Genomic DNA, 24,471 nt, shown 5'->3' on the forward strand with positions numbered 1-24,471 from the left:
TCTATCAAGGCTTCTAATATTATTTTTCTATGGTAGGTTTTAAGGATTGTGTATGATTTCTCTCCTGTGTTATACGATTTTGAAGGACTCTGTGGTGAAACATTTTTGCTAAAATATTTTTTGGGGTATTTTTACTTGCCATTATATCAAGATTTATAGGAGTAGTTTTAGTAGTAGTGGTAGCTGAATTCTTGAAAATCGCTTTCTGTTTCCTTTTACATTTTGATAGAGGAGGCAAAGTTTTTGTACTGGAAACATGTTAAGTTTTGCTCAATGACTGTATTAGCTGTTTTGTTTGCATTTTTTATACAAATTCTGCTAGAGATGGATGCTTATTTTGGATACTTCTTTTTTCATTTGCTCTAATTCTATGTTGTTTTCTACGGACTTGCTTTTTAGCAGGCATTCTTTGGGGTCTGTTGAAAAAAAATAAAGAAGGTATGGGTTGGGTTGTTCTGCAATGCTTGTGTGCTGTGTGCGTGAGTGTCTGAGTATGATGGTAGAGATGTATGAAATGGTGTGTGGAGACTATTCTTCTATTTGTGTGTTGCTATACTGGGGTTCAGATGACAGGAAAAAGTAAGCTAGTGGTAAGGAGAAGCACAAATACTAAATCTAACGGTACATGATTAAAACAGTATTTTGTTCTGCAATAATAACATTCTAGAGACTGAGTTATGTCATTTGTGCACCGAAAAAATGGGGTGTTGTGCAGAATTCTGTCTGCAAATTCCTGTTTAACAAATGGGTATTTGTGGACAGAATGGTGCTCTTATCTTTTTTTTTGATGCACAAATACCATGAATCAAACGCACAGTGTGTTTGAGTAACAGTAAGAATGTTATGGCAGTATTGAGTATTGTACTTACTTTTTATGTGTGGAAAGATTAGGTTTCTTCTGAGTTGTTGTTTGTACTTTGGATTCTGCTGCTTTTCAGGAGAGTGCTCTTCACTGTAATTGTAAAGGCAAGAAGTAAGTAATTTTGTGAGTATATAGTATGTAGATTCCTTTGACTATGTGCAGCCTTCATATTCTATTTACATTATGTTAGTTCAACATGCTATGCAAATAAGTACAATAGAAAGTGTATGAAACACGCTTGGTTTCTTAAGGCTGTGTTATTGGATGTTAGGAGACAGAAGAAATAATGATATACTTATTTTGCAATTTTTATAAGGTAAATGGAAGATACATTATAGAAAAGCATGGAATGTATGCATTTGTGAAGGTGAGGGTAATAAATCAGAAGGATGTGATGTACAGGTAGTGGTGTTATTGCAATTGGGAATTTTTCAATGTTAGTGTTTATCTGTTGAAGGTGCTTGACCTTATCCTGGCTGTGTGTAATTTTTTAGATAGCTGTGTGTGTAAACATGTGTTTAGATAGCAGACAGGTTTGGAAGTGACAGTTAATTATGGTAGATGGGAAAAATGACAGTAAGTTTATTTTGTAGGTTATACAGATTAAGTGACAGTTACTCTGTTTATATGTATTCATAGGATTTGTATTTGTACTGGGCAGAAAAAATGCATACCTGTTGTTTGTATTCATGCATTGGGATATGCATACAGCTGCAAGTAGAAATTTTGGAGACCTTTGCAGTAGTTTTTCTAGTAGGTGCTTTCCAATGATATAAAACTTGTACTCAGAGTAGTCTACAGCACATTTGAAGTGCTGAACTCTGATGATGCAGTTAGATGTAGAGGTCTTGAATGTGATTGGTGGATGGCTGTGTGACTGTTTACCTGTATCCAATGAGGGAATGGCACAGAGAGTGAAGTGGAAATGGTATAAGGACCGTCTAGGTTATGATATGTCCGCTGACATAACGGAAGTCCGCGGACAACGCAAATTACATAAAGGGTTTTTGGGGTGGAGAGGCATGCAAATGAGAATGAGAAGAGGAATTGATTGGTCAGTTAAGTTTGGTGGGTGTGTTGTGTAAGAAGACAGTTTGCCAGAAGGTCTTATTCCTGAGAGAAGAACAGTTAGCTATGGCTGTGTGTTTCAGAAAACAGATTGTCTGGATTTTTGGAGACTCATGGATACATTGGTTGGAGGTACAGGCACAATGCTGTGGAGTAGCTGCAGATCTTGGATTCCTAGACTTGCTACCTCTCTGTGCTAGTTTGCAGACAGAGCATCATCCAGACATAATTATAATTCATTTTGGAGGGAACAGTTTGGGACATGTGTCAGGAATTTCTTTGCAATTTGCAATGAAAGAAGGACTTGGGAAGGTTATGGATATGTTTCCAAATTCCCAAGTGATTTTTTCTCGTATTGCGCAAAGATAAATGTGGCTGTGTTCTTCTTCATTTGGTCCACAAATGGAGAAAGCGAGGCGTAATGTCAATAGGGCTGTTTGTGCCTTTCTAAGAGATGGTGGCATGTCCTCTTTTCACAATGAAAATATTATGTTTCGTAGCACAAACATTTTTGATAGAGATGGAGTCCATCTTACTTATGCTGGGAATCAGATTTTTCTGAGAAATGTACAAGATGCATTGCCTCCTTTTGTGAAATTACAGCCAGCTTTTTTGCAGTAGGTGTTGATTTTTAAAGTTTTTTAAATACAAAAAATACCACAAAAGGCTCTTTTCAGAGCCACCACTTCCTCCCAAATAAAAGTGCAATAATTTTGTTAGGGCAATACTCCACATTTTTTTGATGTTCGCGAATTGTCCACAGACTTCTAAAAAAAACAGTAGCCTGCTCAGTTCATTTCCCACTTCTATTTTTTGACTGTGAAAGGCGGCTCTGAAAAGAGCCTTTTTATTTGTTGTTGTTTGGTATTTTTCTTTGTTTTTTTACACACGACACACAAGGAGAGGAGGGGAAAGGAGTGTAAGGGAGGGACACCAACCACAGGGATAAGAAAGGGCCGGTGGAGATTGGAACATGTAGGGTGGGCCTTATTTAGATAGGGAGCAAGTCTTCTTGTGCTCTGAGACCAGAATCTCAAAAGCACTTCGAAGTCTGTCTCCCCTGCAGAGTACTGCGTCGCAGTACATACACAAAACTGTGACCCTCGAAAGGTAAGAGTAAGCTGCATTGTGAATGGCCTGTGAGGCAGCTGGAGGGATGCGCTCGCCCACAGGTGTGTCTCTTGTGGTAAGAGGAGCGGAAACAGAGGATGAAGTAGAGGAACTCAACCTACTACGCTCGTTTCAAGGTTCAACCTTACGAACGGCCCTACCGTGGAATGACTTTAGGTGACGCTTCATAGTAGTTGTACCAAAGCTGTACGAACCAGGCCTCCCGCAACTCAGTACCATTTTACACTTGTTGCAGGTGACTTGGTTCGCACATGCCCTGGGTACATTACCATGAATGGTAAATAACCGCCACACCCAAGACTCATGGCGAGTGCTGGTAGTAGGGACTTCCACTACCTCATCCTCTTCATCCTCTTCAACCTCCTCTGCATCCTCACTCCTGTTCCCCTCTTCAGGCCCTTGGGGAGGTGGTGGTGGTGGAGGGGGTGGGAGTGGTGCTGAGGCAGATGTAGCACCAGGTGGCAGTAGAGGAGCCATGGATGCCATCAGGATTCAGAAGAAAATCTTCAGAAATTGTCAGCAAAATGCACTGTGTTCTGTAAGGTAGCCAGAAACACAATGAGGATGAGCTCTGGGGCGTGGCCTTTTATAGAGGTGCTGGTGCGCGGTTCACGGACAGCGGCGCTGTCCATGGACAGAATGAACACCCCAAAAGGGCTCAAAAAAGTTCAAAAAAATATGTGGCAAGTCAGGGTTATTGTCTGGGACATGTGCTATGGTGCATTTTTAGTATAAAATACTGTGGATTGCCCGAAAAAGGTACTTTTAAAATGTTCAGGGACCTGGACAGTGTCCACAATTCAGGACACACGCTCAGCGTGGGTGCGGTCACATGATGGCGCCGCGAACATGTCCGTGAACAGAAGAGGTGTTCGCAGGACATCAGCTGCACGAGAACAGTTGTGCGCATGCGCGCAGGTGTTCTACGGACAATGTTCGGGTCCAGAAATTAATTAAAGATGCGACACAAGTGACGCGAACAGTAATGGACAGGCGCAATCTTCGTCGAACTTACAGTTGTCGTGCGCATGTGCATAGATGTTCTTTAGGCAGTACGAACAGGAATAGTATTCTTAGAACATCTACATTTTGGTTAATTGGACATCCCGGACACCGAGTGTGTTCTCAGAACAGTTTTAACTTGCCCGCGAACAGCACGGACAGGTGAAGTGTCCTTCGGACACCTCCCTTTTGATTAATTGCGGATATCCTGGACAACTCGTGTGTTCTTAGAACAGTTTCAACTTTCTTGCGAACATCACGGACAGGTATAGTGTCCTCAGAACACCTCCATTTTGGTAAATTGAGGACATCCCGTACACCTCTTGTGTTCGAAGAACAGTTTCAACTTGCTTACGAACCGTACGGACAGGTATAGTGTCCTTAGGAAACTGCCATTTTAGTTTGATTGCGGACATCCCGGACACCGAATGTTTTCTTAGAACAGATGGACTTGCTTGTGAACATTATGGAAAGGCATAATGTTCTTAGAACATCTCCATTTTGGTTAATTGGGGACATCCCGGACAACTCTTTTGTTTTTAGAACAGTTTCAACTTGCAAGCGAACAGTACAGACATGTATAGTGTCCTTAGGACACCTCCATTTTTGATTAATTATGGACATCGCGGACACCGCTTCTATTCTTAGAACAGTTTTAATTTGCCTGTGAACAATGCGGACAGGCATAGTGTCCTTAGGACACCTCCATTTTGATTAATTACAGACATCCCGAACACCAGGTTTGTTCTTAGAACAGTTACAACTTGCCTGCGAACAGTACGGACAGGTATAGTGTCCTTAGGATGCCCCCATTTTCGTTTGCTTATGAACATTCTGGACACCCGCACTGTCCGCGGACACCTCAACTGCTTTTTAAAAAAAACAAAAAAATAATGAATTAGGACACAATATAATAGTTTTACTTTATTATATATAGATGTTACATTTATGACAGAGAAGGTGAAGCAGAAACTGATACAAACACAGGAGAATTGGGGTTTTCAAGAGGATTAATATGAGGTGAAGAAGGGATGGAAGTCTCATCAAAAACGTTTTTGTTCATGGAGAGGGTTTGGGGATAATTGACTGGGATATGGTGAGGGGGGACAGGTACATGTGGGGTAATGGTATCTAGTTTTTTCTATCAAGTGATGCTCCACAAAGTTTTTCAAATTGTTGAAATTTGCCATGAGTATGTCAATTTTTTCTTCCATGCGCTGGAGAGTCTTACCCAACATTTCTTTTTGTGTACTATTTTCAATGTTTGTATGGTCTGTACAAAAAATAAATGTGTATGTTAAATGTATATACAATAATATTTATTAATTGGTTTACATAGAAAAGTATCTACCATTAGGTTCACTATCTTCAGACATTTTCACATGTGGGAAATTCTCCTCTAGCTACTCCAGAGTACTGACATTTCTGTGAGAAAAAAAAATATATCACTTTTTTTGTATCTATTACAGAAATTTTAGAAATATATGAGGAAAATGAAGTACACTTCCTAGCTTCTGGTAAGGTGTGTTCTTACTGGTTTGTAGCTCTGCTGTTGTTCCTAGTTGTGCAGTTTCTGTGAGGTAATCATGTTGGAAGCCTATCTTTCTTCTTTTGGTATATTCCATTTTAGAACATATTGTATTTAAATGAATGGTAGATGTGTACATTTATGGGTTACACTTCTTTTTTATGACTACATATAATGTGTATGTGTGCTGGTTTGTGAACTTGTGCAGTGTGCAGTGTTCATATGTTATGATATAACAATTTAAGATACCCCCAGACTTTTTGAGTAGTGCTGCTGTTGTCCGCGCCTGTCCGCGGACATAGGAAAAGTTTGCGGACATCAAATTCAGTAGCGGGGTTCAGTATGTTCTATGTTACATGTACATAAAGTCAGGAATATTATTGTTAAGCTGTGCTACTAAAAACCTATGAAATTCAGTAAAAAAACGTTGTTAAACGGACGTTATGGTTAAGTTGCGCTACTAAAAACCTATGAAATTCAGTAAAAAAACTTTGTCAAAGGGACGTTATGGTTCCAAGTAAAACCGAAAAACCCTTGTAATTCGCTAGTTATGGTAAGCTAAGCAACCATAACTCGCGCCACCATGGTGCACTGCTAAGACTAACACCCAGGACATCAAAGATGACATCACAAATGTCATTGATGACATCATTGATGACATCACATGTCTGGCTCACTCTTTTTTCCTTTACTGATATATCTAGGCCAGTAACAGTCAGGAACTAAAAATTCAAAAAGTACTATGTTTGTAGACTTATACTTCAAATATGTTCTTACAGTAATTCACTTAGTGTCCACTCACAGCATATGAAACATATACAAAGGGGAAAATGGACATGGGAACTGCACCAACACCATCTAAGGTAGTACAAAATCTGGGCGTCCTTATGGACAATACCCTAACCTTAGCACCACAAATAAATGCAATAATCAAGAAATGCTTCTTCCCCCTTGACACGACAAGAATAATCTTACCTTTCCTCTCCTTCACCCACAAAACACTTACAATAGTTGCCCTCATCAGTGTCAAGAATTGTCTATGCAAACAGCCTCTATCTCGGGATGTCACAATACCTCCTGAGGAAACTACAACAGATCCAAAATACAGCAGTCAGACTCCTCCTGAACTATCCAGAAGAGACCACATCACTCCAGCACTAAAAACTCTGCATTGGCTCCCAGTCAAACATCGCATCACCTTCAAAACAATGTGCATAACACACAGGGCAATCAGCGGACAGGGAGCTGAATTCCTACAAAAGAAAATAATCTACAAGCCAACGAGACTCCTCAGATCAAGCAACGAAATCCGCCTGGAACGAAAACCATACCTTAAGAAAAAAACCTGGGGGCTCCTCCTTCTCCCACCTAGCTGCAAAAACCTGGAACAACAGCCCAAAAGAAATAAGAAACACCAAAGACCATCTACAATTCAGAATACTACTAAAAACCTGGCTCTTCAACATCACAGATTCAAATTGAAAAGCTAAACAATCAAACGGGAAACACAAAGAACAGGATGACAGAATTTAGGATGGCACTGACAACATCTAGTACCGACTTAAGGAAACTCCTACTACAACAAGAAAGACGATGCTAGATCGAATAGGACACAAGCGACATCCACGAGGACAGAATCAGCATCCCTAGCCAACTCCAGCCAACTATCTCACCCGCTCCATCATTCCCAGCAGGTATCAGACTTGAATAGAGTTGTGTGAATGTTTGCACTTGCCACACTTGAACTAAGTTGTGAACACGGGCATGTGCCTAGACCGGATGAAGTTGTGAATGATGGCAGGTGCCGCCCCTGGATCTAATTGCAAGCGTTGGCATGTGCCATACTTCGAAGGTGCTCAGAGCGGTAGCCTGAATGAGCAACTGAATACTTGCCACACTTGAACTAAGCTGTGGACATTGGCATGGGCCTAGACCGGATGAAGTGGTGAATGATGGCAGATGCCGCCCCTGGACGTAATTGTGAATGTTGGCATGTGCCACGCTTCGAACGGGCCGGGAGGGGTAGCCTGCATGAGCAACTAAATAAGATGATGAATGCCGACCTCTGCCACATATGGATGGAGCAGCCTTGGCTGACCGATGCCGCACACTGACTAGATTGGGAATGCCCTCTGGGCCATATTTGAAATGCCTGCCTCCCTTACATACAGACAGGTTTGACGTAGGTGGCCAGGGCCGAACTTGGTCAAGATTATGAATGTGAGTGGACTCCGTGTGTGAAAGGGACTGTGAGTGTCGGACTGTTCCAGATCTGGACAGAGACGCGGAGATGCTCACGCACCCCAGCTGGAGCGAATACGGAAGTTTAGCGCCTCCCTTCCAGACAGCAATGCCAATTAACCAACTCACTAACAATTTCACCCCTCTGCATACACCTCTCAAACTCTAACCAAACACAACCACAAGCCTACAACACAACAATCTGCACAAACTTCACTACACTGCAAAAACAAAACAAACCACACATAGACTTGCACAACAGCACACAATGACTACTGACCGGAAAACAGCCCAAGCCCAGCCAATGGAGTTACCGGGCTGAGGCCGCCAACAGCACATCACAGCTCTCTTGCACTTTTCCAGCTTATTCCCACTAACTCAGCCCCCCCCCTTTTTTTTCAGAGCCGCCAGAGTGCCAGAAGACCACTCCGGTGATGATAGTGCGTGGTATAAATACCCTTTAACATTAACATGGTCAAGTTGTAAATAGACTTTGGGCAAGATATGCCGAGACCAGAAGATAAGACCATCCTCATACTCCTGTCACGACCCTTACTCCAGACCTCCACTGGCAAGTCCACTTGCCAGGTAGGATCAGGGCTTGGTGCTCCATCAAGGCCTTGAAGGCCTGGCACCCACTCCCAAGACTCTCTTGGAGCCAGTCCTAGCGCCTCTGGTGCCAGGCTCATACTCTTTGAAGAATGTGTGAAAAAAGGGACTGCTTTTTTCATTTGGGCCTGCAACTAACATGGAGGCACCCACATATCTTGGTTCCTAGGAACTAAGCTATGCAGTATAGTGTTTTGGGTGTGGTGGCCTGGGACTACTTTACCTAGACTACTTTGTTGAGGCTATTTAAACCACACCCAAGCAACAAAGCACGCTTTGCGTTACTTTGCAGACTGCAACGTGACACTCACCTTGTCCTGTGATACACACGAGCCTCAGAGAAGCGAACCTGCAGAGGAGACAAAAGTGACATTGTTAGCAGCATCTTACCTGCAATCTCCATCCTGTCATCCGCTCCCAGCTCCAGTTAACAGCTTCTCCTGGACACTGCATACCTTCCAGATCGAAAAGACCTAAAAGAGAAAAGGGGAAGACAATATTAGAAAAGGCATACTCTGGCATTGCTAAGCTATGAACAGCACAAGAAGCTTACCTGACTGGTCGCCTCCGACACACGCTGGAGAAGCACCGCGACCTGTAAGGAAAAAAGAACACAGGTTAGCAAAGACAAGACAAAGAAACGCTGTGCATAGAGCTTACTTACTGCATTACAGCGCTCATCACGTGCCATCATTTATCGGCGAGGCCCAACTTGACCGGTTCGCCACACTGAAGCTTCGCACACCTAGGGAGAAAGAAAGACATTATTAATCAAAAGAAAGGCATGCAAGGATAACAGCGCTATACAGAACTGCTGCAATAAGACCTACCTTAGAGACACTTGAACGGGCACGCGCCAGTGAAGTAACTTGGTCGCCCACGCCCACTGAAGACAACATTCCCCTGCTAAGAAGGCAGGACGGAGAGCACGCCTAATTCCACAACAAGGTGAGGAGAGGGCCCAGAGGGGCTGAAGCCAAAAGTGGTGGTGGGAGAATACTTACCTCAGTTGGCCAGTCTTGAACCCAGCGCTCCTGTGTTTTCAGGCTGAACATCTCCGTAGACAAACATCCAGGGAAACTGGGGAGAAGATTCCGGCAACCAACCCGAGCTGACTGGCGTCCCCGTGGATACCAGGTGAGCGTAACAACTCCCTTAAATTCTCAGGCACAGAATCCAATGCAAGGCAGAGTTCAAAGACTAACTGACTGGCATACAGCAGGATTGATGATGGATGTTGGGCTTATTGGGTGGGGAGGCATGATCAAGACATCCCTCCAGCACCTGGGGTACCAGCTTGCGTGCTGCTAGCGAGTGGAATGTTCCAGAAGGTTGACAAGCATGCCAACCAATTGTAGAGGGCCACGTAGCCAGGACACCTATAGTTTGAGAAGCCAGTAAAACACTGTGTATTTGTATTATGCGGAAGATGACTTGCATTAGGGGTGGGCTTAGTTGTCCACCTGACCTGAGATACCCAATCACGATTCGATATCCCATAGAAAGTATATTTAGATGTTTCCCTTAAGCCTATCACATACACTAATAGATTTTTCGTAGTATGGCGTCAGTGGTGACGAGGTTTTGTTATAAATATATGTTTTTACATAAAATTCATTGAGAGACTTATGACTGTTCGGCATCCGTTGATGCCCGTTGATGCCCGTTTAACTCCCGGTTTTAGACAATTGAAAATAAAACAGCTGTGATTTTACCAACTTCCTGAGTCAGTCTGATTATTGATGTATGAGTAAGATCTGCATCCCCATCCATCTCAGCTACTGTTAACTCATCTTAAAGGGCCTAAGGGTTCAACCCCATACTTGGGCGCCTGTCTCCCATGTGGGCCGTACATCCCCAAGTCCAGAGGCAGTCTCAGGGAGTCCCGGCAGGAACACCATCACTCCCGGGAGGGAAAAGCTGTAAATCCAGGATGGTCAGGGTTGATGTCCCCAGCTTTGGAGCTTTGGGTGCCTGTCTCCACTGTGGGTCCACCGTCCACAAGTCCAGTGGCGGTCTGAGGGAGCCCCGGCAGAGACCCCATCCCTCCCCAGAGAGAAAAGATGTAACTCAGTCCAACCAGTGCTCCGGGATGGACATGGGTGCCGGCCCCAGCGTTGGGCACCTGTCTCCAATGTGGGTCAACCGTCCACAAGTCCAGCGGCAGTCCCAGGGATCCCCAGCAGGGTCCCCATCCCTACCTGGGGGAAAAAGCTGTAATGCAGCCCAGCCAGTGCTCCAGGACGGCTTGGGGTGCTGCCCCGGCATGGGCACCTGTCTCCAGTCCAGTCCAGAGGTGGTCCTAGGGAGCACCAGCAAGTTTCAGATCCCTCCCCTGAGGGAAAAGCTGCAACGCAGCATAGCAAGAGCTGCAGGATGGCCAGGGGTGCTGCCACCGGCCTTTGGCAACTGTTTCTAATGTGGGTTGACTGTCCACAAGTCCAACGAGGTCCCAGGTATTCATAATACCCCATGCATGGCCGAAAAGACCGCCGAAATTACCCATTCAGTGCTAAGGGCTGCGGGGGTGTCCCCCACACCCTTGTTCATTATATTATGAGCGAGGGTTTCGGGGGTGTCCCCCGCAGACGATCCCAAAAAGCAAAAAAATTAAAAAATCATTGAAGTGAAAGGGAACAGGCGTTGCAGGAACACTGCGAGTCAGAGGCACACAGCGAAGTGTGCCGGCGCAAGGTAAGTATGGGGTTAGGGGCGTGGGACAAGTCGGAAATGTTCAGGGGAGAAAAGACCGAAGATTATTTCAGAAAAATAATCTTCTGTCTTTTCTCCCTTAAACATTTCCGTCACAGGTTCCAACCGCAGTCTGTCAAACCGTAGTCCCAGATAGCCCCCGGAGGGTCCCGATCACTCCCCGGACGGAAAATCTGTAATGCAGGCCAGCCAAAGCTCCAGGACTGCTGGAGGGGGCTGCCCCGGGCCTTGGGTGCCTGTCCCAATGTGGGTGGACTGTTCACAAGTCCAGTGGCAGTTGCAGGAAGCCCCAGAGGGTTCCTATCCCTTTCCAGAGGGAAAAGCCGTAACACAGCCCTGCCAGAGCTCTAGGACAGTTGGGGGTGATGTCCCTGGCCTTGGGCGCCGGTCTTACATGTAGGTCAACTGTCTCTAAGTCCAGTGGCAGTCCAAGAGGGAGCCCTGGCAGGTTCACCCTCCCTCCCCGGAGGCAAAAGCTGTAACACGGCATGGCCAAAGCTAAAGGACGGCCGGAGGTGCTTCTCCTGGCTTTGGGGGCTTGTTTATAATGTGGGTCGATCGTACACAAGACCAACATGGTCCCAGGGAGCCCCAGAGGGTCCTCATCCCTTCACAAAGGGAAAAGCCATAACACAGTCTATCTTGAGTTCTAGGAGAGCTGGGGATGATGTCCCTGGCCTTGGGCGCCTGTCTCCCATGTGGGTCAACTGTCCCCAAGTCCAGCGGCAGTCCAAGGGAGCCCCAGCAGGGTCACCATCAGTGCCCAGGAGGGAAAAGCTGTAATGCAGCCCATCCAGAGCTCCAGGACAGCCAGGGTGCTACCTCCAGCATTGGGCACCTGTCTCCCATGTGTGTCGACCGTCACCAAGTCCAGCGGCAGTCATGGGGCGACCCGGCAGGCTCCCCATCCCTCAATGGAGGAAAAGCTGTAACGCAGCCAAGCCAGAGGTCCAGGATGGACGGGGTGTGGCCCCAGGCCTTGGTCACCTGTGTCCAGTAAGGGATGGGGACCCTGCCGGGGCTCTGTGGGATGCCACTGGACTTGTCTCCCATGTAGGTTGACCATCCCAAAGTCCAGCAGGGTTCCCAGGGAGCCACAGGAAGATTCCCATCTCTCCCCAGAGGGATAAGCTGTAACACAGCATGGCAAGAGCTCCAGTATGGCTTGGGGTAATGCCCCCGGCATTGGGCGCCTGTCTCCCATGTGGGTCACCCGTCCCTAAGTCCAGCGACTGCTCCAGGGAGCCCTGCCAGGGTCCCCATTCCTCCCTGGAGTGAAAATGTGTAATGCAGTGCAGCCAGAGTTCTAGTACTGTCTGGGTTGATGTCTACGGCCTTGGGTGCCTGTCTCCCATGTGGATAGACCGTCCCCAAGTCCAGAAGCAGTCACAGGGTCGACCACCCACAAATCAAGCCATGATACCAGGGAGTCCCAGCAGAGTCCCGATCCCTTCCAGAGGGAAAAGCTGTAGTGCAGCCAATCCAGATCTCCTGGATGGCCGGGGGTGCTGCCCGACTGTGGGTCGACCGTCCACAAGTCCAGCAGCAGTTCCAAGGAGCCCCAGCCGGGTCCCCACGCCTCCCCGTAGGGAAAAGCTGTGATGCAGCCCAGCCAGAGCTCTAGGACGACTGGGGGTGATGTCCCCGACCTTGGGTGCCTGTCTCCCATGTGGGTTGACCGTACCCAAGTCCAGTGGCAGGGTCCCCATCCCTCACTGGAGGGAAAAGCTGTAACATGGCAGGGCCAGAGCTCCAGGACGCCCGGGGTTGTTGCCTTCAGCCTTGGGCACCTGTCTCCCATGTGGGTCGACCGTACCCAAACACAGCAGTGTTAGGAAAGATTTCATTTACGTGCAATTTTCTCTCCATTTATGGACCCACCAAACTGTTTGCTTTCGTTTGGCTTTCCTTCCCTGACTTTTTCCAGTGGAACCCAGCCTTCAGCTGAACTACCCTGGGCTTTTGCTCACTTGTTATGGGGAAAAAGACACGTCCTTCAGCAGTGGTCGAAGTGAGCGGGAGCGGTTGGGAGCGGTGCTCCTCTACTTTTTTAAATTAAGTTTTACAGCTCCTATACTTTTATTTTAAAAAGAAACCGTTCTGGAACGGTTTCGTTTTAAAATAACAGTGTAGGAAGAAGTTGAAACTTGCACTTTCAGTGCAATGCACTGAACATTCCCTTCAACAGCAGACACATGTGTTTGGGGGTTTGTATTGTGTGTGGGATGGGGCAGGGGAATGGGTTTTGTGAGGAGCGGGGCAAGCTAGCAAGGAACATAGTTCCACTACTTCTTTTCTTACACTTCGACCACTGTCCTTCAGACTGTCAGTACTGGGAAACTATGTTTCCCTTAGTCTTTGACTATGTTATCATTTCTTGGTAAGCTTTTAACAGTGCACAATGCACCTTCCAGTACAATGCGCTGGAACGAACTGGTGGCAGCAGTTGCTTTTCATAATGTTTTGCTTCTTCATACTGGTTCTTTGCCATGGCCATTTTGTACCTTGCCTTCACCCAGGTCGAGTAACCTGGGTTTTCCTTATTTGGGCATGCAGGCTCCCGCAAAAACTGATCTCTTTCACAGGCTTCTGCCTGTCAAGTGTGTTTGCCCGGGAAGCAGACTGGGACTGTCTGGTCCAAATCCACACTGCTGGTGCCAGGATGTCTGGAGTGCCTGAATGACTGACACCACCATGGACCATGATAGGTCCACATCTGGGATGCCTGCAAGAGAGCAGATTTTCTAATGGAATTCCTCGATTTTGGCACAAAGCTAATCTTGGATAAGAGAAGGGGCTCTGCATCCAAACCAGGTTGATCACCTGTGTTCTCACCGATCTACAGAAGGAGCCAAGTCTCCTAGAAATGGACTTGTGAAACCGACGGAGACGCTTTGGAAGGTTTTGGCAGCCTTCGCCCTCTAGTATCCCGCCAAACCCCTGCTTTCTTGCTCGATCAAGAAGGCTTGCCAAAGTGCTTTGCCCCTTTGGAGTAGTGGGAACAACTACTCTCAGCCCCCTCTGCTTACCCATCGAATGCGCCCCTTCGTAAGTGTTCCTGGTCCATCCAGTGAACTGTGCAGCTCTACCTCTGGGTAACTAGCAGTACCGCCACCATCTCGAGTGCAAACCTGAGACTTGGGACATTGTTTGCTTATGGTCCAGTGCATTCTCCCGCCAAACTTTGCAGGCCTGGCTCCTCTGGTTCCTGAATTAGGAGTGTATGTAACGCTGCCCACATCCACATTTCCCACGTCACTACCTGGTGGTGACGGTCAATGTAGATCCCTTGCTGTTCTGCTCTCCTGGTCCCTGAAACCAACTGCACCGGCATTTTCTTCACACCTCCTTCGGAAGCTGAGAAAAGGCAACTGTCCTATCACGGACAATTGTTCCTCACTTGACTAAACTGGCACAGTTTGGTCCGAAGTGTGACGAGGGTCGGTGAGTACATTCATCCGTCCACAAGTCCAACGGCGGTCCCAGGGAGCCGCGGAAGGGCCCCCATTCATTCCCGGGGGTAAAAGCTGTAACACAGCCCAGGCAGAACTCCAGGACGGTCAGGGGTGCTGCTACCGGCCTTGGGCACCTGTGGGTCGACCATCCACAAGTCCAGTGAAGGTTCCAGGGAGCCCCAGCAAGGTCCACATCCCTCCCCGGAGGGGGAAACTGTAACACTGCATGGCAAGAGCTCAAGGACAGCTGACGTTACTGTCCCCGGCCTTGGGCGCCTGTCTCAAGTGTTGGTCAACCATCCACATGTCCAGCGATGGTGCCAGGGAGCCCGAACAGGGTCCACATACATACCCTGAGGGAGAAGCTTTAATGCAGTGCAGCCAGAGCACTACAATACCTCGTCCTTAGCATTTAAGGGTTTAAAATGATATAGTCTCACAGAAAGGTAATAAGGTCAAACAGTTTAACCCACAAACTGCATACCACAAAACGTCCTTTTCTTCCGATCCAATAGTACCAGAGATGCCACAAGATTCAGTGAAACCCTTGAAGGGATGCATCCAAGAATCTCCCACCATCCACACACTCTGATTCTTTATAGCCATAGCTACAGACATCTTCCCTGCACACAACAAAGAAAACATCTCCTAACGCCTCTTCATGTACATCAAAACCACAGCACCTGATTGGCTGATCCCCAGATGTTGATGGACATCCACGACTGTCTGCCGTCAACCCAGTCCCCTTTCCATGCCTGGTATCCTTAACAGACCTGGATGGCACCTGCGGTGTCCGCAAACTAGCGCCAATGTCCATGGACACTGTATCACAGGACAGCCCTTCGGCCTACAGTGGCCACAGTATAGTTGAACCAATTAAAAAATATGTAAAATAAACCTTCAAAGAACAAGACACACCCTGAACTGCCCCACTCCCAATGATATCCACAGATAGTAAAAGTGACCGCGAACTAGGCAACAACTCCAACACTTTTTTCACCTATTACAACAGCTCTCTGTCAACTTTTTCCCACTCACCCGCCCTTCCCAGGCCCCTTTTCAGCCACAAAATAACCCTAAATGTGTTTTTCTGCTCAATGCGTGGTCCGCAGACAAGGCAGGCTGTCCGCAGATCCAACATGGCGACTGTGATGCCGGAAATGCATTGGAGGGACGGGGCCTCCCTGTCCTTGTCCTATATACGTTTACCATTTGTGTTCTGTATTGTTTTCTGCCCAGGAGTCCATATGGGACTCCTGGGAGTGCAGCTCTTCCTGTTTTTGGTTTGGTTTACAGACCCATGGGATACCCTTATGGCACCCATGGGTGGGGGTACAACCCTGTGCCCCTAGTGTATGTTTTTGGGCACTTGTGTGTGGCCCACAGAGCATGGTATGGGCCTTGACTCTGTCCCTTCTCCTTAACTGGCTGTTGGGTGGAAGCTCCATATATGGTGTTGTTGTGAAGTCCAGGCCAGACTGGCTGGAGCCTTCCCAATGACTGTATGTTGTGGGTACACCCTGTGAGTGGGACCTGGGTGAATGGAGTGTGTGACCAATATGCACTTCTTGTTGTGGATGTCTGGTTTCTGGTGTTTGACACAATGACTGAGACAGCCCTGCCTGAAACTGGTATGAATGCAGTGTGTAGTGTAGAATGGCTGGGTACTTGTCCCAATACACATTCCTTGTTGTGAGTTTCTGAGAGGGAGGAGAATGGCCTGAATGCACTGTATGCTTGATTGGCTGACTGACTGCTGACTGTCCTTCTGAGTGATTGGTTGCCAGAGTGTGACCCAACAGAATGAATGGGAGAACAACTAGTATATCTGAGGGCCTCTCACTGCTAGAAATTGTTCAGAACCTGGAGATGAAACTAACTTTGAAACTGAAGCTGAATCTGGAAGCCGAGCCTGGAGAAGAAGGTTGACCGTTGTTTCCCTTCAGCGAAATCCGAAAGCCAAAAGCCGTCGGGACTGATCCAAGAGAGGACCTGGTTAGGCGCCCTTTTCCCGTGCTCAAAGGGACCATCGAGTACCTCTAACCTTCACCGAAGCACCATGGAAGTCAGACCTTCAAAAGGCTGCCGACCGGAGACTGGGACTGCCCAGGAAAACGAAGATAAGCACCTGACATTCCGTCCACTGTCGTCAAACAGGGTTTGCAAGCTTGCTGTAACCGCTGGAGGCTTGTCAAAGCCGTGCTGCCCTGAAGACGGGACTGCTTGACGCCGTGCTGCCGACGATTGGAGCCGCACGCTCCTTTGACTAATACTTTGGATTTACGGACGAACTCATCCGCACCACCGCCCGCCTTATCCCACCGGAGAAGGCCAGGCCGTTGACAATCCAAGGAACATCCGCCGGTGGGTTTCCCGCCGCCCAAAGACCGTAGAGACAACGGATGACTCAACGCCTTTGCTGGGCCACAGTTCTTTACAAACTCTTTGCGGTCCTGAACTATCGACATCGAGGTGTCCCGCACGCCTCTTCCTTGCAGGGCATCTTTGAATCATCATCGACAAGCACCGATGGGACCGAAGCTGCCATCTCTACGCCGAGTTCACTTTCTTTGAGGGAGCTCGACGATTCGTGGCTCCTGCTTTAAAGGGAGCCGCTCAAGAAGGATCCATCGACGACTCGTCGCCAAACTCTGCTATTCCAGGTACATTCGGGTGGTAGAAACATTATAGAAGGAAATAAGACTTATACAACAATATATGGACTGGGCTTGTGCTATATCTTTACTTTACAGGTTGCCCAGGTGGGGAGATCTCCACACACAATTGTTTCTAGGTAACAGGGCCAGTCTTCTGCCAATTGTTCTAACCAACTGCTTTCCTCCTATGTCTATTGTTGGTCACTTTTATTAATTGATTTTTGTGACATTTAACCAGAGTACAGTTGATGCACTTTAATAATAATTGTGGTACCACTTAGAACTGTCTATATTTGCCATTTTAGAATTACTGAGCACAAAGTGAGTTATTGTGATTGTGTATATAACCTTGAACCTTAATTATATAAAGACTGTGTTTTAATTAATACAGTGTGTGGACATTCCTTTGCGGGGGGTTTGGGGATTACACTGTACTTAAGAACCAGCCTGCATCACCTCCTGAGAAGCTAGGCCTTAATTGCTCGTCCATTGCTAACAACAATAGAGAATCTTGGCTGGGATCCTCTGTGCCTCTCCTCTACCATATAGAGAGCAGAAGTACAGGCACCCCCTCCAGTCTTTACCACAGCGACCATTTAAAAAATCAGAGGCACTTTTTCAAAAAACCAATCAGCACGTATTTTGGGTGTCTGCAGACATCGAGTCACCTTCCAATTGGCCCAGAGGTGTCAGTGGACTCCAAATCAGGTACTCAGTCCGCGGACAGGACCCAGATATCACTAATGTATTTGTACCTACTTTTTTGGCCTTTTTAAAAAATGACTGGACGGAGTTACACCAAATTTACAAAAACGCACTTTTGGGATCAAGCAGCCACTCCTGGCTCACGCTTTGTGAAAATCCGTGAAAAATGTTGGCAGCCCCCTTATAACTTTACCCCCCCCCTGAATGAAACCTCATCAAACTTCACAGAATCATTCCAAGAGGTCCATATACGTTTTTTTTGCAGAGTTTGATGAGGATTCGTCCAGGGGGGCAAAGATATTAACCGCCCAAAAAGTGCTCTTTCTTTAAGTTGAGCAACTTAACCATAACTACAGGGCTGCTACTGCAGGCCCTGTAATATGTTTTCTGTGTGATGCTCCAAGCCATGAAAAACAAAACAAAACATAATGATGCGGAAAGAAAAAGAACATAAATTATGTAACATGCATACCACAAGAGCAACGTTTGCAGACTGTTTTTGATGGAGTGGATTCTCTGAAATAATTTTGTAATAAAGTAGAGGGCATGTTCTAATAAAAATACCTTGACCAGCTCACCCAAACTTGGGACAAAGTATTTCTAAAAATATTTGGATGCGTGTCAGCGTTTATTTAAAAAAAGTTGCGGACAATAAACACCCATTTTACTAGGCTGTAAAAGGTAGTGCCAATAAAAAAATGCCTACCGAGTGGTGCCTTTGAAAGTCCGGTGTGACTGGGACAGAAACTGTTTCAGAGCCGTTTGAGCCCCCCTAATGCGGTGCCTGCTTTTTCCCAGCCTTGCATGACGTTCACAGGCACTCGGCTGTCTGTTACTCGAATTGCTTCCTCATAACCACAGTGGGGTGACGGCAATGAGAAAAGTGGCAGTCTGCTTTACGCTCCCCAGTGCCTAGACCTCAAAAGTAAACGCGATTCACCGCGTCCCTGTACATGACTGTCTGAGAGTGAGCAGCTCTGCGCCTCCTTCTGAGTTGCCTCCACTGTTCCGCCTCGTGCCCCCCGCCCCCACCACTCGCCATCCTTTGTGTTGTGAGAACCAGACTTCCCCTCCTTCCTAGTAAATTAAAGATCACATGGAAACTCAGACAAACAGCGATCCCTTAAATGAGAGGAAACGATAACTCATCAGTGGTGGCTAAATTTAGAATCGAACTGAAGCAGATGGGATGGGAATTGGGGGCAGGAACAGGAGAAAGAGCCACTTACCAGAAGGTACGAGAGCGGAAGACCTGCGGGAGGCGGGCATGTGTTGGCTAATAGCAGCCCTGCTCCCATCTTACTTAGATCCCACTTCAACCCCCCCCTATTTTAGAATGATCTCCCCCGTCCCCCCTCCCACTGGCTTGTTTACTTCCGTGCGTGGCAGGCATGGCTATGTACTTTGATTAGGCTCCACGACAGGACCCACCCCACTTTGGAAGACGAAATCGGGGCACGCTCTGCTTTCCTATCGATTGGATGAAGAGGCAGTGGGAGCATGCAGCAGAAGCTCCCTGCTGTTGTGGGTGACCCTCACATGTGTATTGCCCCTTTAAGGGGATGGCCCAAGCTAATGAAAGGAGGTCCTACAGGCACGTGCGGCAGAACGGCTGCAGACTCCCAAAGAGGAACGACTGAGTCCGTGTCTCCTTTACAATGTAGGCTGCATTCCTACACTTGGAGGCACAGGCCTGCAGGCCCCGATGCCGTGGGACCCTTGTGCCAGGACGGTGGCAGCGGTCTGCATGGTCAGGGGCCTGGCAGGCTGTGACCCCACCTCATGGTGCTGATGTCCCATAGCACCAGGGGTCCTGCCGGATGTCCGTGGCTGGCCCCAACCCCCACAGGCACTGGGCCTGTCGTGTGCTGAATACCACAGCACCCAGGGGCGCCTGCTGGATGTCCATGGCAGGCGACCCCCAATAATGGCGACGAGGACCACGAGTCCACGTGGCCCCCCTGCTGCCAGTAACTGGTGGAGGGGAAAGAGGAGTGTTCGATCCCAACGCGGGTCCAGCATGGCCTGTGCCACACCGCCATTGCGTGGGCGATGTAGGCCCGGGCTGCCCTGCGGTGAGACGCACACCCTGCGGCGTTCCGCCGCAAAGAGAAGATATGTTCGGCGATGGAGTAAGTGAAGTGGTTCCCGCCCCGAAGGAGGCAGGTTCTGGTGCGGCCGCCTGTGGTTGTGCCGCCGCCTGATGCAGATGAAGGAGCACCCACCCCTCCTGCGACAAGGAGCGAGCGGCTGCGAGATTGGATGCACGGCCTGCGCTGCGACGGGAGAATGCGACCCGGCTGGCGGACCCTCCCTGGCTGCGGCCCTCTATAAAGAGGGTGCTCATGCGGCCACGGGAGGGTCAGCCTGCGGCCATACCTTGCCCGCAGCTGTATCTTCAATGACTTCGGGGGCGCCCTCCAAGAAAGAAAAAAAAACAGAAAAAAAAGTAAAGAACGGAGCGCCGGCTGCCGCACACAATGAGGCCCGCAAGGGATGAGTGACGTCCTGCCCTGCCCCCCCACCTCCCGCAGCAATCGGGTGCGGGCAGAGGAGTCGTGCGTACCAAAGGGGAGAGGGAGTGGAGCGGCTGCCCCCCCCCACCTCCCACAGTAATCGGGTGTGGGCAGAGGAGTCGGGCCTACCCCAGGGGAGAGGGAGTGGAGCGGCTGCAGCCGCAAAATTTGTAACACCTCCTCGCCCGGAGGTGAGTGGTGCTGCATTCCTCACCGCGGCACTCCCGCCGCAAAGAAAGTAACTGTGCTGCCTCAACCCGCTTCAAGAAAGGCAGCTGCCGCAAACAAAGGGACAGTGGTTCTGATCCACACCGAGAAAGGAGGGGGCAGCCTTTGAGTGGAGTATTTCGGCCATATCCATAAGGGAAGCCTCTGAGTGGAGGATTCCGGCCATATGCATGCCAGGAGCACGTGAGAGTTGGGAAATCAGGCTGGTGATAAAATCTGTTGGAAACAAATGATTGAAGGAAGCTCTCTTTTGTGAGCGCAATACCAACAAATCTATACTGCCCCTTGCAGGTCCTGTGTTCGTCTGATGTAAATTGGAAGAGGTGTAAGGCTGGTGTTGTCCCGTGCGTTAGCCATATGGCTCTAGATCAGAACAAACTGAAATAAACACCCTCCAGTGTTGGACCCCTAGAAAGCAGCGCCCCACATAGAAGAGGTCCCGGGCCGATGGATGGTGAATATCCTGATTAGTCTGGTGTTGGAGCGATGGCAAGCCCACAGGAAACTGCCCGGGCCAATCAGGTGGTGACGATCAAGGCGCTCTGTACCGCTGCCTACAGTTGGAAGTCTGTGGGTTTGCATGCTGAGTGTCGTCTGAGAACAAGGAGATGATAAAATGAGCAGTTCTCTGGGTTGGCAAAAGTAAAGACTCTTGTGAAAGTGTTTGGGCACCAAGCTACAAGCTGAACCACCTCTGATATTGAAACAGTATGGTGTGACCGTCTCCAACACAGAGCTGAGGTGCCCTGACATGGAAAGCAGCGCTGGTTACTGGGGGCTGTATATCGATACAGGGGAAGCAGCCCCACCCGTGCTTCCTGAGTGTTCAACAATGCAAAAGGGTGACAACCGCCAGTCCAATGGCAGTCTGGATACTAACCAGAAGTGAACCAGCATACTGGCAGAACATGGTGGGTTGCCAGCTAGAACAGAATAACAAACAGGTGTATGTTCACAACATTCACAGAGCCCCACTATCGGCGTCACCCAGTCACGAGTGTCGCCCTACCACAGGTGCGCTCTCCTGCCTGAAGAAGTGACCTGGGGCCCGATGGGGAGCAACTGGCTGATCGAGTGCGGCAGTGCACCAACACGAACACGAGCCACACTGTGTTGAACAGGAGACTTACACTTATGCTCATCAGAACCCCGAGCCAGGGCATTCCAGCATCAGAACCCCGAGCTGCGACATTTCGGCATCCTAAGCCCTGTGCACTGTACACCTGAATAACAGTGCCATGGGGGAAACAAGACACCCTAACATGGGAGACACTTGCCAGCCCAAAAAGGGGTTTCGACACACTGCACCGAAGGTCCCCTACTAGACCGCCTGAGGACCAAGGAGGTGGTGGCCCTGCCTGCCTGCCGACATCACCTGGCATGGCATCAGGTCAAAGGACCAGGCCAGCGTGGGTTTGGGGAGATGCATATCGCCCCCTGAGTCCAACCACCATGGGGTCTGACCAGCAAGCACGGGTGACCCTGACACTCCCATGAAGAAGCGGTGCACTGGACAGGTCGGGATGAGTCCGCTCAATCCAGAGAGATGTGAGTGATCACATACGCTATGTCGACACAGGCCGCAGGGCAGAGTCAATCCACCAGCACCGCGGCATTGCTCCAAGCACCGTGCACCTGAGTGTCCTACACGCTGCACATCATGTACCTCACCACTAGGGCAGTGCCAAGGGTGCTGCAAGGAAGTCCAACCAGCAGAGAGGTGGTCGCCTCTTGGCCTAGTATGAGCAGAACAATAGCCACCCTGCCTGCCAAACTGGTGCCCCATCGGCAGGTCACCAATGACATCCTGCATGCCACGCCATTGAACGACCAGACTAAGCAGGGTTTGGGGGGGTAAGGAAATACCTGCATGTCTCCAGACTTCAGGCAACGTGGGTCTGACCAATGAACCAGGCAGTCTGGACCCCAACCCCAGGAATCAGGGCACCTGGCTGGAAATGGGTTGCAGCGGTTGCAGCTCCGTAAGAGTGCTTGTGCGCCCTCTTGCGGTCCTGTTGGAGGGGGACACTCTGGACTAGGGAACATCGCCGGAGAGGGGAAAAGTGATGTCCTGCCACCCTGTGCCCGATTAACAGCACCGTGCCCCACCAACAGCACATGGAGAAGCATGGATGCCAGGTGACCCTTGTCCTGCTGCCCTGCTCTGAACTTCAAGGAACTCTGCCGATGTGGCCCCTGGCACCGACCAGGTGCGGCTTTGCCGGTCAGGAACTGCACCATCACTGGACCTGGACCCAGGAAGTGAATCCTGAACAGACTCTGATAGTAGACGGACTGGTATCCTGCGGTCCTTCAATTGCTTTAAGAGGACTCTGTAATCCTGTGTGTTTGCTGCTGTGAACCTGCATAGTAGTCGCATGCCTAGAGTGGTCTCAGGAAAGAACCTTGACGTGAAACGGTGGCCCCGCAGTTTGTGGGGTGTGAGTAGAGCCAGCCGCCGACCTTGGCGTTTTGTCAGCAGTTGTAGTTCTGAACCCCAGGTTAATAAAGGGTCCTGTAAATTTTGTCAGCAGTTGTAGTTCTGAACCCCAGGTTAATAAAGGGTCCTGTAAATTGGGAGAACTGCCCACATTCCATCGGCAGCTCACCCACCGCGACCGTCACCCGCGGAGTGGGTTTAGAATTGCTTAGCATGTGTTATGGTTGTAACTATTTTCAGTTAGCTAGGTATTTGTGTCAGTGTTATGTTTTGGTATTTGGTTGCCCCGCAAGGTTTGAAGTGATAACTAGTTTGCCGTTCTGTAATAGGTGGGACGCATACATGTGCTAGCCATGTTTGTTTGTTTGTTATGAAAAATGAGGAGTGTTGTGGGTGACCCTCCCATGTCTATTGCCCCTTTAAGGGGATGTGTCCCTCCCAAGTGTATTGCCCCTTTAAGATGGGCCATGACTTTGTATAGCATAAAAAGCTAATAAAAGGAGCTCCTGCAGGCACGTGTGGCAGAACGGCTGCAGACACGTGGAGGCACAGGCCTGCAGGCCCCTATGCCGTGGCACCCTCGTGCCAGGACGGTGGCAGAGGTCTGCATGGTCAGGCTGTGACCCCACCTCATGGTGCTGATGTCCCATAGCAGCAGGGGTCCTGCCGGAAGTCCATGGCCGGCCCCAACCCCGACAGGCACTGGGCCTGTCGTGTGCTGAATACCACAGCACCCAGGGGCGGCTGCTGGATGTCCATGGCAGGCGACCCCCAACACCTGCCACCATTCATGGACCCCAATGAGTGTAAGATTTCATAGGGGCCTTGGACGAGACCTAGGGTATGTAATGCAAATACTGAAACTGGGTAATTTATCACAAATGTTTTTTAACATTATGTCGAAAGATTAGCGCTGAAAACTGTTTTAAATATCCATGAACTCTGAATGTACCTGAAAGTACGAATCCTGAACTTGATAAGATAATTTTAAGAACGTGTCAAATAACAAAGCGTTGTGTAAAGGTTCCTCATGTGCACTGAGGCAGCTTCCTTTCACAAGGCTCTCCAGGCGGATTGAAATGGAGTTTCCGCTGGAAGCCCAGACCTGTTGAGCAGATACCCCAGCCCATGCAGAGGAGTATCCAGCATTGCAGGAGTGGGGGCGGGGGGCGAGAGAGAATGGTGAGCCACGAAAAAAGTCCTGCTACTTTCCCCCCAAATGCAGTGTGCGGGATTCCATATGGGCATCCACATGCTCTGGGGCAAAATACATACAAACCTCCTAATTTGCATATGGATTTCACCAACAGAAATTAC

The sequence above is a fragment of the Ambystoma mexicanum genome, chromosome 3q (genome assembly GCF_040938575.1).
Source record: "Ambystoma mexicanum isolate Mex_15411 chromosome 3q, UKY_AmexF1_1, whole genome shotgun sequence".
NCBI lineage: Eukaryota > Metazoa > Chordata > Amphibia > Caudata > Ambystomatidae > Ambystoma > Ambystoma mexicanum.